The sequence below is a fragment of the Myodes glareolus genome, chromosome 1 (genome assembly GCF_982192425.1).
Source record: "Myodes glareolus chromosome 1, mMyoGla1.1, whole genome shotgun sequence".
NCBI classification, from domain to species: Eukaryota; Metazoa; Chordata; class Mammalia; order Rodentia; family Cricetidae; genus Myodes; species Myodes glareolus.
In genome coordinates this window covers 117,639,906-117,652,921 of record NC_142026.1, presented here as the reverse complement: position 1 = coordinate 117,652,921, position 13,016 = coordinate 117,639,906, and the positions used below count along the sequence as shown (strand labels likewise).

General features: G+C 39.2%; 1 long non-coding RNA gene across 1 annotated transcript in view; it reads right to left on the bottom strand.

Annotated features, from left to right (window-relative positions):
* The window catches only part of LOC146895821 (uncharacterized), a 180,419-nt gene that overhangs the window by 26,511 nt on the left and 140,892 nt on the right, over positions 1 to 13,016 (bottom strand). Inside the window, exon 2 of the long non-coding RNA XR_015001630.2 lies at positions 398 to 482. This is a non-coding gene — a long non-coding RNA (uncharacterized LOC146895821). The remainder of the gene's footprint in view (positions 1 to 397; positions 483 to 13,016) is intronic.

The following is a 13,016-nucleotide window of genomic DNA, read 5'->3' as shown; positions in this document are numbered from 1 at the left end:
TTCAGCGCAACATTTTGAACAAAAGAGTTCTCAGGTTAGAGTTCACAAACTCCTTTCTGGTGGCCATTTCCCAGTCTCCAGTGTTTGTCTCCAGCTCAAGGTGGAAACAGAATAGGTACCATCAGCGGCTGTTGAGAATCACATAACAGGGGGAAAACCCAGGGCCAATCTGTCTTGAGAAGGTGGTCTCCTTGAGATGTGACAGCTAAGAAACAATTTCATTCACAAACACCATCTGAAACTTTGTTGCTTCTGGTTTGTCTAGAGATAAATACTAATCAGAATCCATTGGCTTACATTTTCCTAGCAAAATAAACAGAAACAGAATTCAGCTCTGAGACAGTCTTCAGAGACAATAAGATATGATTTGGTCTAAATAGACAGCAAATGTGAGTACCGTTCACAAAGCCAGGCCATCAGAATCCAGGTGCCAGTGTTCAACGTCTCTACTAGCTTGAGCGGTCAGAGGGGACATGACAAGCCTGAGAGGAGAAGAAAAACGTGTTCATGACTAGAAACGTCCAACGTACAAATGGAGAAAGCCCACGGATTGTGTAGACAATTGATCCCATCAGGTTTAATCATCTGAAGATGGTGGAGAACCAGCTGCCTTCACATGATGCGGTTTAGGAGAAGCTTTGGGATAAGAAAAAATAAATAATAGTCCGAGGGTGAAAGATGGAGAAAATAATGAAGAGGAGGAGGTGGAAGAGGAAGAGGATATGAAAATCTCAAAAGGAATGATGGGATGGGTGGTGAGTGCAGTAAAACAGAGAACCAGGAGGAAACTAAGCTAACAGAGAACACCCCACCCAGCTCCAGAGGCATAACCTTCCCATTGGAGGGCAAGGAAGCAGAAGTCTCATCAAGAAGTAAGCCAAATAAACTGATAGTTTGGCAATCTCACCTACATGGCAAGCCCACAGCCCTCACAAATCTCAATTCCAAAACAGGTGAGACAGTGACACCTTTGACAGAATGGGCTAGCATTTGAGAAGAAATCCATCACACACTCCTCATGGCTCAGAGTACCATTTTGAGAGGAAACCCAATGTTTATAATTGAACTTCTCTTTGGTCTCCACGGCAGGGAATACTCATTACTGCGTGGAATTAGAAGTCAATTTTCCATACCCTTGTGAGAGAGCCAGTAGAGGCAATCAAAGAAAAGAGAAGTTCAAAAACTAACAAGCTGGACAACAGAAGTGTCAGGGTCCCTGGCTCAGACAGTGAAGTGTCCACTGTCTGAGGCTAGGAGTCAGTCTTACCACCTGATAGTAACTTTGGAGATAGTCCCAAGTCTGGGGTCAAAATGTGAATCAAGCTCACCAATGGTGTGGGACAATTCTGTATTCTGTCAATTGTTTTAAATAAATGCTGATGGCCAGTAGCCAGGCAGGAATCATAGGCAGGACAACCAGACAGGATGTAGAGGCAGGTCAATGAGAACAGTAGAATTCTGGGAACGAGGAAGCTTATTCCTCCTTAGTCCTGTCCAGACACCGAAGAAGCAGGATGTGACCTGCCTTGCCAAAAAAGGTGCCAAGTCATGTGGCTAACATAGATAAGAATAATGTATTAATATAAGTTATAAGAGCTAATACAAAGCCTGAGCTAATGGGCCAATCAGTTTATAACTTGTGTAGACCTGTGTGTGATTTTCTTTGGGATTTACTGGCTGTGGGAACTGGGCAGGACAGAAACCCCAACAAGCAGGCCCTCATGTTACACTCCAATTGGCTATGAAGTTTACATCTGAAGAGACTGAGAGTACGAAAGTGCTAGGATGCTAAATGATACCCATCGCCAGGTGTTTAATATCCAGCAAGCTTGCAGAACAGAAGGAGGTTTCCCTGTGCACAGTTCAGTTCTGAGTTTGGTTTCCCCATTTCCAAGATGCTGGGGAGACATCCCCAAAATTGAACATTAGTCTCACTAGGCAGTCTCAGGAGGGTGAGAGAATGTTCACCCCAAAGATTGCAAAGCAAGGAATGACCAGCAGAGATCTCTGGAAAGGAAAGTAGTAACTAAGAAAACAACAGTCCTGGTGGACATATGTCACTTATCTAGTGCAGACTCATCACCTGCTTAACTCATCAGATACACGAGAGTCAGAAAGTTTAACAGGCCTCCATGCTAATCATTACAACCACCTGGTGTCAGTTGTGGGTCTGGAGAAGACAGGAAGCAGCATAGGTGAGAAAAACATGAAGACAGATGAAAAAGACAACAATACAAATGAAAAACTTGGGAATATGGATGAAAAGAAGCAGAAAGGAAACTGTAATGTCTACATTCTACTTTCATTAATAGTAAGATCAGCACTAAAACTATCAATAAAAAATTGAAACTTAAGCTATACCACAGCTCAATTTAACTTAATAGACTTTTATAGCATATTCCACCCAACAGTTAAGGGATACACACTATTCTCAGCAGTCCATGGAGCATTCTTTAAAATATATCACATTTTAACCAATAAAGTAAGGCCTTACAAATACAATGACAAAAATCTGATGTGATTGGTCTTATCTTATAAAGCAAGAGTCCTTGCTGAAGCTTACCAAACCTTAGTTAACACCAATGTACTTTAAACTCTTCCATAAAATAAAAAATGAAAGATGAATACCAAACACATTTTAAGTCAAGATCACCTTGATTCCCATCATATGAGAACATAACCAAAACAAAACCATAGAGCAAAACTTCTCAACAAAATGTCAGCAAACTGAATTCAAGACCAAATTAGCAACATGATAAAATTGATTTCATTCCACTGATTCAAGGGTGGTTCAGCATATGCAAATAAATGAACACAACACAGCATATAATATTAAGTGCAGAAATAACATGGTTATCTAATTAAATATAGAAGAAGCTTTTGACAATATCCCTTCATGATGAAAAAAAGTTCAATGTCCCGTCATAATGAAATTCCTAAAGACACTAGGAATAGAAGGAACACACATCAACATATAAATTTGTATAAAATAAATCTGTGGCCATTATACCACATTAAAACATTTCCTCTTTTAAAAAAATCAAGAATGAGACAAAATCTTCAGTCTACACTCCTATTCAATATCTTTATTATATCCATATTATATGAGAAAGAAATCAATTCTATGCAAAAAGGAAAAAAATAATCAAATTATCTCCATTTGCAAACAACAAGTCTATAATTAACAGATCTGAAAGATTCAATCAGGAAACTATTTGATCTGAGAAATTCTTTGTTCAGAAAAACATAATAGGGAGTAGGGGAGGAATGGAGAAAGCTTGGCTGACCGAGATGGGGGGAAGGGAGGAAGGATGAATGTGGGATAAGGGAAGAATATATTTCAACTAAGGGAGTCATTTTAGAGTTTACAGGAAACTTGATTATATATGGGATCCCAGGTCCAAGGAGAGATCCCCAGATTGTTCTCTGGACAGAGGAGGGGGTGTCGGGCCAAGGCCCGTGACCATACTGATGAATATTTTGCTTATCACCATAGATCCTTCATCTGGCGTTGGATGGCGATACAGATGGAGGCCCGCGTTGGAGCACCGAACTGAGCACTCCAAGATCCAAATGAGGAGCAGAAGGAGGAAGAAAATGACGAAGGACTGCGAGGGATACTATCACCCACTGATACAAGGGGTCGGATCTAATGAGAGTTTACCAAGGCCAGATGGACCGTGACTGAACGAGCATGTGATCCAACCAGATTCTCTGAATGTGGCTGGATTTTCTGAATGTGGCTGGCCTGCAGTCTTTCTGAGAAGCCATTGACAATGACACTGGGACTGGTTTCCTCTGCATATACTGGATTTTTGGGATCCAGTCTGTTTGGATGCTCACCTTCCTGGACCTGGAGGGAGGGGGGAGGAACTTGGACTTCCCACAGGGCAGGAGACCCTGACTGCCCTTGGGGACAAAGAGGGAGGAGGAGAGGGAGGGGGGAGTGGGAGGGCGTTGGGAGGAGGGGCGTAAATGGAAACTTTTTATAATTTAATAAAATTACTTTAAAAAAAAGAAAAACATAATATAAAGTTAACACTCATGCATCAATAGCTTTCGTAGTTAATAAAGAATTTATGGAAAAGAAGCCCAGGTTAGAGGGAGAATCCCATCACCTCAAAGGATGAAATACCTAAGAATAAACCCAACCAAAAATTTAAAGGACTTTTACAATGAAGAAATTAGGAGAAGACCCAAAAATAGGCTCACATAGCCAAAGCCACCAAATTTGGATAGGGAGATAGATAGATAGATAGATAGATAGATAGATAGATAGATAGATAGATAGATAGATAGATAGACAGATAGATGAAATATATATATTTGCCTACACCATTTATTGAACATGCTGTATTTTTCCTGTTCAGTAAATGGTGTAGGCAAATTGGAGATGCACATACTGAAGAATTCAACTAGACCCATTGATGTGGGATTTCCCTCTGTATACTGTGAATATGTTTCACTGCCATTGGTTAATAAAGAATCTGCTTTCAGCCAGTGGTTTAACTGAGTAAAGCCAGGCAGAAAATCAAAATAGAGATGGAGAGAGAGAGAAGGCAGAGTCAAAGAGACAAGTGTAACTCCTGAAGGAGATAGATGCCCCCAAACTTTACCAGTAAACCATGGACCTCATGGTAAAATATAAAATAATAGGAATGGGTTCATTTAAGATCTAAGAGCTAGCTAGAAATATGCTAGAGTCATTGGCCAAGCAGTGTTGCAGTTAATATAGTTTCTATGTGATTATTTTGGGTCTGGGCAGCAAGGAAACAAACAAGCAGCCTCTGTCTACAAACCATATCTCTCACAGTGTACAGAAATCAATTCAATCTAGAACAAAGAACTTAACACAAGAGCTGAAATTATAAAACAGTCATAAGAAAATACAGAAGAAAGGCCTAAAGACACAGGCATAGGCAAGGAATGTCCATAAAGGATCTCAACAGCTCAATATATGGCTGTTAATAATTGACAAATGATACTGTAAAATTAAAATCTTTCCATGCAGCAGAGAAAACAGCAGAGTGAAGAGAACATACAGATTGGGAGAAAATCTTTATCATCTACACATCTGACAGGGGATTAATATCTAGACAGAATAATGTTCTTAGAGAGCATATTAATAACAGCCAAAGAAATCTGAAGTCCGTGAATATAAAAATGATGGACACATTGTGGTATGTTCATACAGGAGAATATTGTTTAACAGCAAAGAGAAATTAAGTATTGACAGATGTGGGGACATAATGTATTTAAAAATTACTGGAAACCAAGTACAAATGAGTATATGCTATGTGACCGCACTGAAATGTAGTTTGTGAATAGGCAAAAATAATTTAAATTGATAAAAGCTAGTAAGTGGTTACAGTAAGTTAATGCTAGATGAGAAACAGATTTGAAAAAGGCCCAAGAGAACTCTGGGTGATGTAAATCCTTCATGTATCATGGAGGCAGTTACACAAATGTACACCATTTTCAGAATTCTTAGAAGCTAGCCTTTTAAATCTAAATATTTTATTGGTTATGTTGCTTCATTCATAAAACGAAACCATTAAAAAGCATTGTGGATTCCTTGGCAGATAAATGCCTATGAATTTAAAATAAACTTTTGGATGGCAACAGGATAGCATTTTTGAATATAAGAACTAAGGATTCAGCTAGCTGAATTTAAATGTCACTGTTAAACATATGTCTGTGGATAGCTCAAGAACCTTCTGCAAAAAAAAAAAAGGTTTGATCTAATTCCTTGACATTTTCTATATACCAACTTAATTTTGACATGTATTATCTACGGATAATCAAAACAGAATATTTAGCATGAACTATTTCACCATTACCTTTGGAGTCATTCACTGTTTCCTTTGAAGGACATATACAGTATAAAGGGAGGTCAGTTAAGTGAATAAACTATGCAGTTATCAGTTTAATGCTGCACTTCAAGCAATACTTATTTCATAAAGAAACAAGAACTCGGGCCTTTAAAAAGAGGTAATTTTCCATCAAAGGTCTATAACCCAGGCCATGCTATATATTTCCCCAAATGTCTATACAGGCTAATAGAAACTCAATTGTATGTTAATTTCAAATTAGCTTTAATACTTGCTTCAGGCTTCAATGGGAACTGAGAAAAAGCAATTGTTACAGGGAGGAAAATTACTCATGATTAGAAAAAACCTTCATGAAAGGTTCAAATGTCTTTCTTATTTCTGACTGCTACAAAAGACCAAGTAGAAGGAAAATAATCAGAGATTTTGGGGATAAAGAGAAAAAAATAAAACAAGATTAATATTAAAGTAGCAGATGGCCCAACAGAGAAATGAAGTGATTCAGATTGAAGGCATCAACTTGAATTGGTGGGGGGAAAAATAATATTATACTAAAAAATAATTGAAATTTAATGAGAAGGTGTCTAATGTTGGGTGTGCTTATTTAAATATTTTTAAATTGAGTGTTGTAATGATTTAATTGGATAATAATCTTGCTCGCTGTTTTAACAAAGAATTTTGTTTTTACGGAGAGACTGTGATACAACAGGATAAACATTCCATCTCAGAAATGCCTGTTTCTAGTGTCAACTTTTATTTGTTTTACCAAAGCTTGCCCACTAGTCTACAGTACCCTTGGAAAGCTAGTCCGTAGTGCAGGAACAGAACTTGAGAGACAATACAGGACTCATGTATCGTATGCCTCCTATTCAAGATGTTTCATAAGCCACTAATGTCGAAGAAACGTTTCAAACTTTTGATCAAGACGGTCTCTATAATATATTTTACATTGTGTCTTATTTATTTTAGGCTATAACAAAAATGCTGTAGACTCTGGTGTTTATCTGTCAAAGATTTACTTCCCACACTTTTAGACTCTGGGAAATTCAAGGTCGCAGTATCAGTGAATCAAATTCCTAATCTGCCCTGTAGACAGGCTTGCTACAAAAGCTGAGTCACAAGCTCTCCTCTTTCCTTCCTTATACAGAAAGCAACTCCATCGAGAAGCATTCAACCACACCTCACCAAAACCTATTCACTTTCAAGAGGTCTTCCTACTAATGCCATCTCTTTTAGAAGTAAGAGTTTCCATGTGGATTCACAGAGAGACAAAAGTATCACCCTTAACATTTATCCCCTGTCCTTTGATTTAATCCGATCTTTCCCATCAAAATAAACTCAATACACCTCAACATTTCCAAGAATCTCAACGTGAACATCCTAACTACAAAGTCTTAACAAATATTGTTTGTATCAAATACAGGTGAGACTTCAAGTATAATTTATACTGAGATACAATTCTTGTTTCGCCATATGTATCTGTATGATGTACGTGCATGTCTGTTCCCACATGAATGGGCACAAGTGTGTGTGGAGGTGCACATGTGCATGCATGTGAAAGTTAAATGTTGATACCAGGTGTTCTCATTCATTGCTGTCCTTCTTATATATGAAGTCAGGGTCTCTTGCTTGAACTCAAAGATCAACAGTTCAGCTATCCTATACAGCCAGCTTGCTCTGGGTTTCCCCTTTCTATTTCCCAAAAGCTGCATTACAAGCAGATCCCAGTGCCCACTTGACATCTTAGTCAGTATTATGGATGCAAAATCTAGTCCACCTGTTTCCATGACATTGTACAACATTTTGGCCATGGAAAACCATCTCCCCACTCTGTATAATTCTTTGTCACACATAAAATTAAACAAAATACAAATGTAGGATATATATAAGATAGGCATTCATACTCTAAAAGGAAAAATAGAGGGAAAACAAAGAAGTAATAGTAGTAGCCATTCTCTAGGAAAGTCCCTTCCTGGCAAGGCTGACCCTTGAGCTCCTAGGGCTCAGAATACCCAGTCCTTTGTGAGTCTACCACCCATGCTTTCAACTCAGACAAACTAGTTCCGAGAGAGAGACAGAGACAGAGACAGAGAGAGAGAGACAGAGAGAGAGACAGAGAGAGAGACAGAGAGAGAGAACCCTTTTCCAACCTTCAGATCTCTATTAGGGCATGCCATGCCATAGTTCTCTCAGGTGGACCTGTCTGTTGTGGGATTCCCCTCTGTATGCTGCGAATACCATTGGTTAATAAAGAAACTGGCTTGGCTTGATAGGGTAGAACAGATATAGGTGGGAAAAACTGATCTGAATGCCCGAAGAAAGAAGGGCAGAGTCAGAGAGAAGCCATGTAGCCACACCAGAGACAGATGCTGGAACTTTACCTGGTAAGTCACAGCATGGTGGCAATACACAGGTTAATGAAGATGGGTTAAATTAATATGCAAGAATTAGCCAATAAGAAGCTAGAGCTAATGGGCCGAACAGTGATTTAATTAATACAGTTTCTGTGTGGTTACTTCGAGTCTGGGCAGCCGGGAACAAACTAGCAGTCTCTTACTATACCTGTCTTGTCTTGCTGGTGTCCTTTAAATTGCCATGGGGAACATTTTTTACTTGTATTAAAGAACTGAAAGTGTCCACAGACAAAAAGCTTCCTCTTTGTCTTCTAGAGAACTGAAAAGCACAGCAGCAGCTTCCCTCAATTATGTTCCATCTCCTTCAGTGTCAACTGGTAGTTTCCTTGTTTGGGTGGCTCATGAAGTCTATGGCTCATACCTATGTTAATCTCCTTCTGAAATATTTAGTTAACCATATCCATCATTCATTTTTTCCAAAGAAGATTGCTCTTTTCCTTTTCAATACGGACAAATGGACAAAGTTCTAATTCTTTTGTCTTAGAAAGTCCCTTTTCAATTTATTCTTTCTTTCCACATTTTATTATTAATAGTCACAAGAAAGCAAGCAATTCCTTCCATCCCAGAGTTAGAAATTCCTTCAACTCAATATCTGATTTCATTTCTTGCCCACTTTACTTGTCACAGAGCATAAGAATTTGAATATATCTAGTCAATACCTTTTCTATTTAATAACAGGATTGTATTTTGCTCATTGTCTGGGAATGTAGTCCTCAGCTACCTGAACCACCACAGAGCCATCCTTTATACCCAACTTTCTACCAGCATTCATCCATGATCATTTATGTGTTTTCTAAGATGATGCATTCACTTTCTGGCTCTCCTTATTCTTTTCTGAAACTTCACCAGAATGCGATTTAAATGACTTTTCAGAGCAATACTGGTTTTTCTACCACATGCCTCAAACATTTCTCCATCATCATCATCATCATCATCATCATCATCATCATCATCATTATGCCCATGTGACTATTGAGGATGATAAGCCCTGTGTCTTGTCACCTGCAAACTAGCAGCTCAGGACGATGAGTGGTGAGGCTGAAAGGCCTGGAAGTTGAGGGTCAACAAAGAGGACTGCAGTCTAATCTTGGTGACCTGAGATACACTAGCAACACACACAAGAAAAGACAGGACATTGTGTTTCCTTCATTTTCCTGTTCTATTCTACTCAGACTTAACAAGTTATAATTTATCTCACACTGAAAAAACCGTCCACTCTCCTCAGTTCACCAATTAAAAAGTTAGCCACTTTCAAAACAGACTAGACTAATAAACAATCATCAAATGTATAGGAATACTGCATTCTGATCAAATTAATATTTAAAAGTAAAACTAGGCATCCCACATCATAGCCCAGAGTACATAAGAATATCACTAAAGGAAAAATTAATAAGACTACGTTTTTCCAAAGGTGGTTTGTTTTATTATATTACTTACTTTTAAAATGCATATAGGAACAGGGTCTTACTATATAGCCTAGGCTTATATGAAAGGTGCAAAAGGGCCCAAGTTGGCCTCAAATTCTCCATTCTCAACATCTCTACTTCCACAGTGACAATATTACAGGTACGTGCCATCATCTTGGCCCTTGTAGGGTAAGGCTCCCAAAAGACTGATTAACTTATGGTATATCCATGGTTGGGGAGGGTTAAACACAGGCTTCTTCACTTTACTGTAATCCTGTAACCTGAATATAACCATGATGCGGGATGTTCTTCTGTATATGTGCTGCTTTTATTGGCTGATGAATAAAACTGGGCCAACATCTTAACAGAGTAAAGCCAGGTGGGAAATTCAGACATATAGAGAGAGAGTGGGCAGAGTCACACAGATGTCAGCCAGCCTCCAGCGAAAGAAAGCATGTAGAAAATGAGGTAACATCACGACCATGTGACAAAACATAGACTAGAAATGGGTTAATCTGTGTAAGAGCTAGCTAGACCTGAGTCATCGGTCAAAGGGTGTTGTAACGAATATAGTTTCTGTGTGATTATTCTTGTCTGGGCAGCCAGGAAAGGAAAGTGCAGTCTCCTTCTACAAATGATGTTCGTGTGTGTGTGTGTGTGTGTGTGTGTGTGTGTTTGAAAAGTGCCTTAACGTATGTATTACATACAGACACGTACACACACACACACACACATGTTTAACTGCTAGCACTTTGGAACATGGAGTTTGGGGTAACCTAAGTCTATGTTCTAGAGACTTAATCACTCATATTAGACTCCATTATAAACTACTTCATATCCTTCTTTGAGGTAATACCTGTGTTTCTTATATCATCACCTTCTATTCAAAGATTAAGGTTGTCTAAACCACACTAAAGTGATTTCACCAGTTCAGTTCTAACTGATTATATACCAAAAGAATAATCTCTCTTCCACAAAACTGTCCAAGATTGGTAAAGTGGAAATAATGTTTCTCTGAAAGGCATGCTGGTTTCTGATGGACTTACAACTGAATACAGTCAAAAGAGAGACATTCTGGGTCCCTTATTTGAACTCTGGGAGAGTTGCCTTGTGTCAGTTAGAAGCTAATGGGGCATCTTGTTCTCCTTCCCTCCTTTCCCTTTTCTTCCCTGACTCTTCAGATTCCAGCAGCCTCACTCTGGGTCTCCCCAATAAGGTTCAGCAACTTGCTTTTTCTTACCTGTGGGATCCAACCTTCACAGTCATAGGAACTGAGGTTTACTGAGGGAATCCAACTATGAATTTAATCAAATATTTGTGGTCTTTTAGCCACTCAGTTAATGATTTACATTTTCTTCCAGTGTGTTTAACCTTTCCTTTCATTGCCACCTTGAGCATAGCTTGTAATAATACCAAATGCCCAAGCCTTTGCTTGTAGGAGCTCATAGATAATCAAGTAAGGTCAGAGGCCAGTCTCTGAACCAAGAGCAGTGCCACAGCAAGTAAGTCTAAAGGAAGACAGGTCATCTCCCAGCATGTTCTCTTGCTGTTGCTGAACGATTAGTGGCAATGGAACTGTAAAAGGAGATATAGGCCAATAGCAAGTTAAGTGATTATGGCCAAAGACACCCTTTATATGGCCAAGCGGTGGTGAACTTGTTTAGTAAGCCTTGTCGTGTCTATCAGAATGAAAGTAGCCTCCTGGAGCTGGGTTCAGTGACATGGCATGTGTGACACCTCAAACATTAACACTGAGAAGAGTAAGAGAGAAAAGGCAGATATCTCAGAATATCATGCTATTCAAGTACAGTAGAGAAAGAATGTAAGGGCCACATGTTAGCATTGTTTCCTATCGAGATAGCTGTTGACATAGCACCACACAGATGATGAACCATAACAAAGCCATGGGGGGCGGACATGTTGACACTGCAAAACTTTTACCTAATCATAGAAGCAAAAGAAGCGGGGGAGAGGTGCTCCAGCCTACGTGACTGAGTACTTTGGCTAGCCATAGCCGCCTCTAAGAGTACACCACACACTTGGGACAGAGTCTTTGTTCTTGGCTTCAGGGGAAGAAGTTCCATGAGGAAGGAACTGAGCTGCATTGCCATGCTCTGGATGCTAAGCAGTAGTTCAACATTCACTGCCAGAATTGATGGTGTTGCCCTACTCATTCTCTAAATTATCACAAACTTGGATGAAAACACAGTTCCGAAGCCTGGATGCTGCACCAATCACACCCCCAAGCACCCACTTTAAAACTTAACAACCATTCAGAATGTTTCCATGAAAAATATGTTCCCAGCTGCAAAGAGCATTCTTTTATGGAGTTTCAAAACAACCCGGGCAGGAGTTTGCTGTCTCTACCACCCTATGATGCATTTGTTTTGCCCAGAAATTCTGTTTCACACCCCTTCTAGAATGAATCTCCCGCGCTTGGAAGATGACTTCCAATAATAAATGAACACCAAAAACGAACAAGAAGCTATTTTTTGAAAGCAGTTGGGAGGTGGAAAATATTAACATGTATCATAGCTTTGGGAATATTTTGAGTGTCCTACTTAAGGGAATTCTGTATTTCCAAAAGGAAAGGACTCGTATGATGTGAATTACTCTCTCTGAGGCACTTAACAAAGAGCTGTACCTCATGGGACAGAAGTTAGGTTCATGTAGGACTTACTTTAATGATAATAAAATGTGAGGAAATGATAGCACATATTGTCACAAGTGTTGGACGTTAAAAGAAAAGTTATGGACACTCAAGCCTCTTCTAAGGTGGGGCACCATGCTTTGTGGACATTTCAAGCAAATTCAGAAAACTTCCCCAGAGTTTTATGGTATAAAAGAGCCCCACTAGATTCAAAAGTCGCAAACATGTTCTGCAGATTCATCCTCCACCCTGCTTTTTGTGTCATAAATTTCAAACTATTGGAGTCAAACTATTACAAATCACCCATCTTTTAATATTTGAGGTCCTGTCTACTAGTTCCCTAAACATAATTATCCATTCACTCGTTCATAGACATTCAGTACTAACCATCCTTGGTGTTCAGTCATCTCCCTAAAACCATGCATGCATTGCCTCAGGGAGGCTTACATAAGCTGGCTTCTGGGGGGAGAAATGGGAGGAAGAAATAGCAAATTGCAGGATCTGCTGATCTTGGATATGGGTTCTCCACAGGAGCTTCCAAATGTGCCTTTGTTTGTGTTCTGGTCCTGGTAGTTGTGGGGTACACAACTAAGGAGGAAGAAATTTGTTGCCTTAATGAAAAAAAAAAAACGTGTAATTAATATGTGAATGAAAAGGGTAAGAGCAAAACAGAATTTTAAACCATTCTCTTCAAAAAAAAAAAGTCTGACCTTAATCC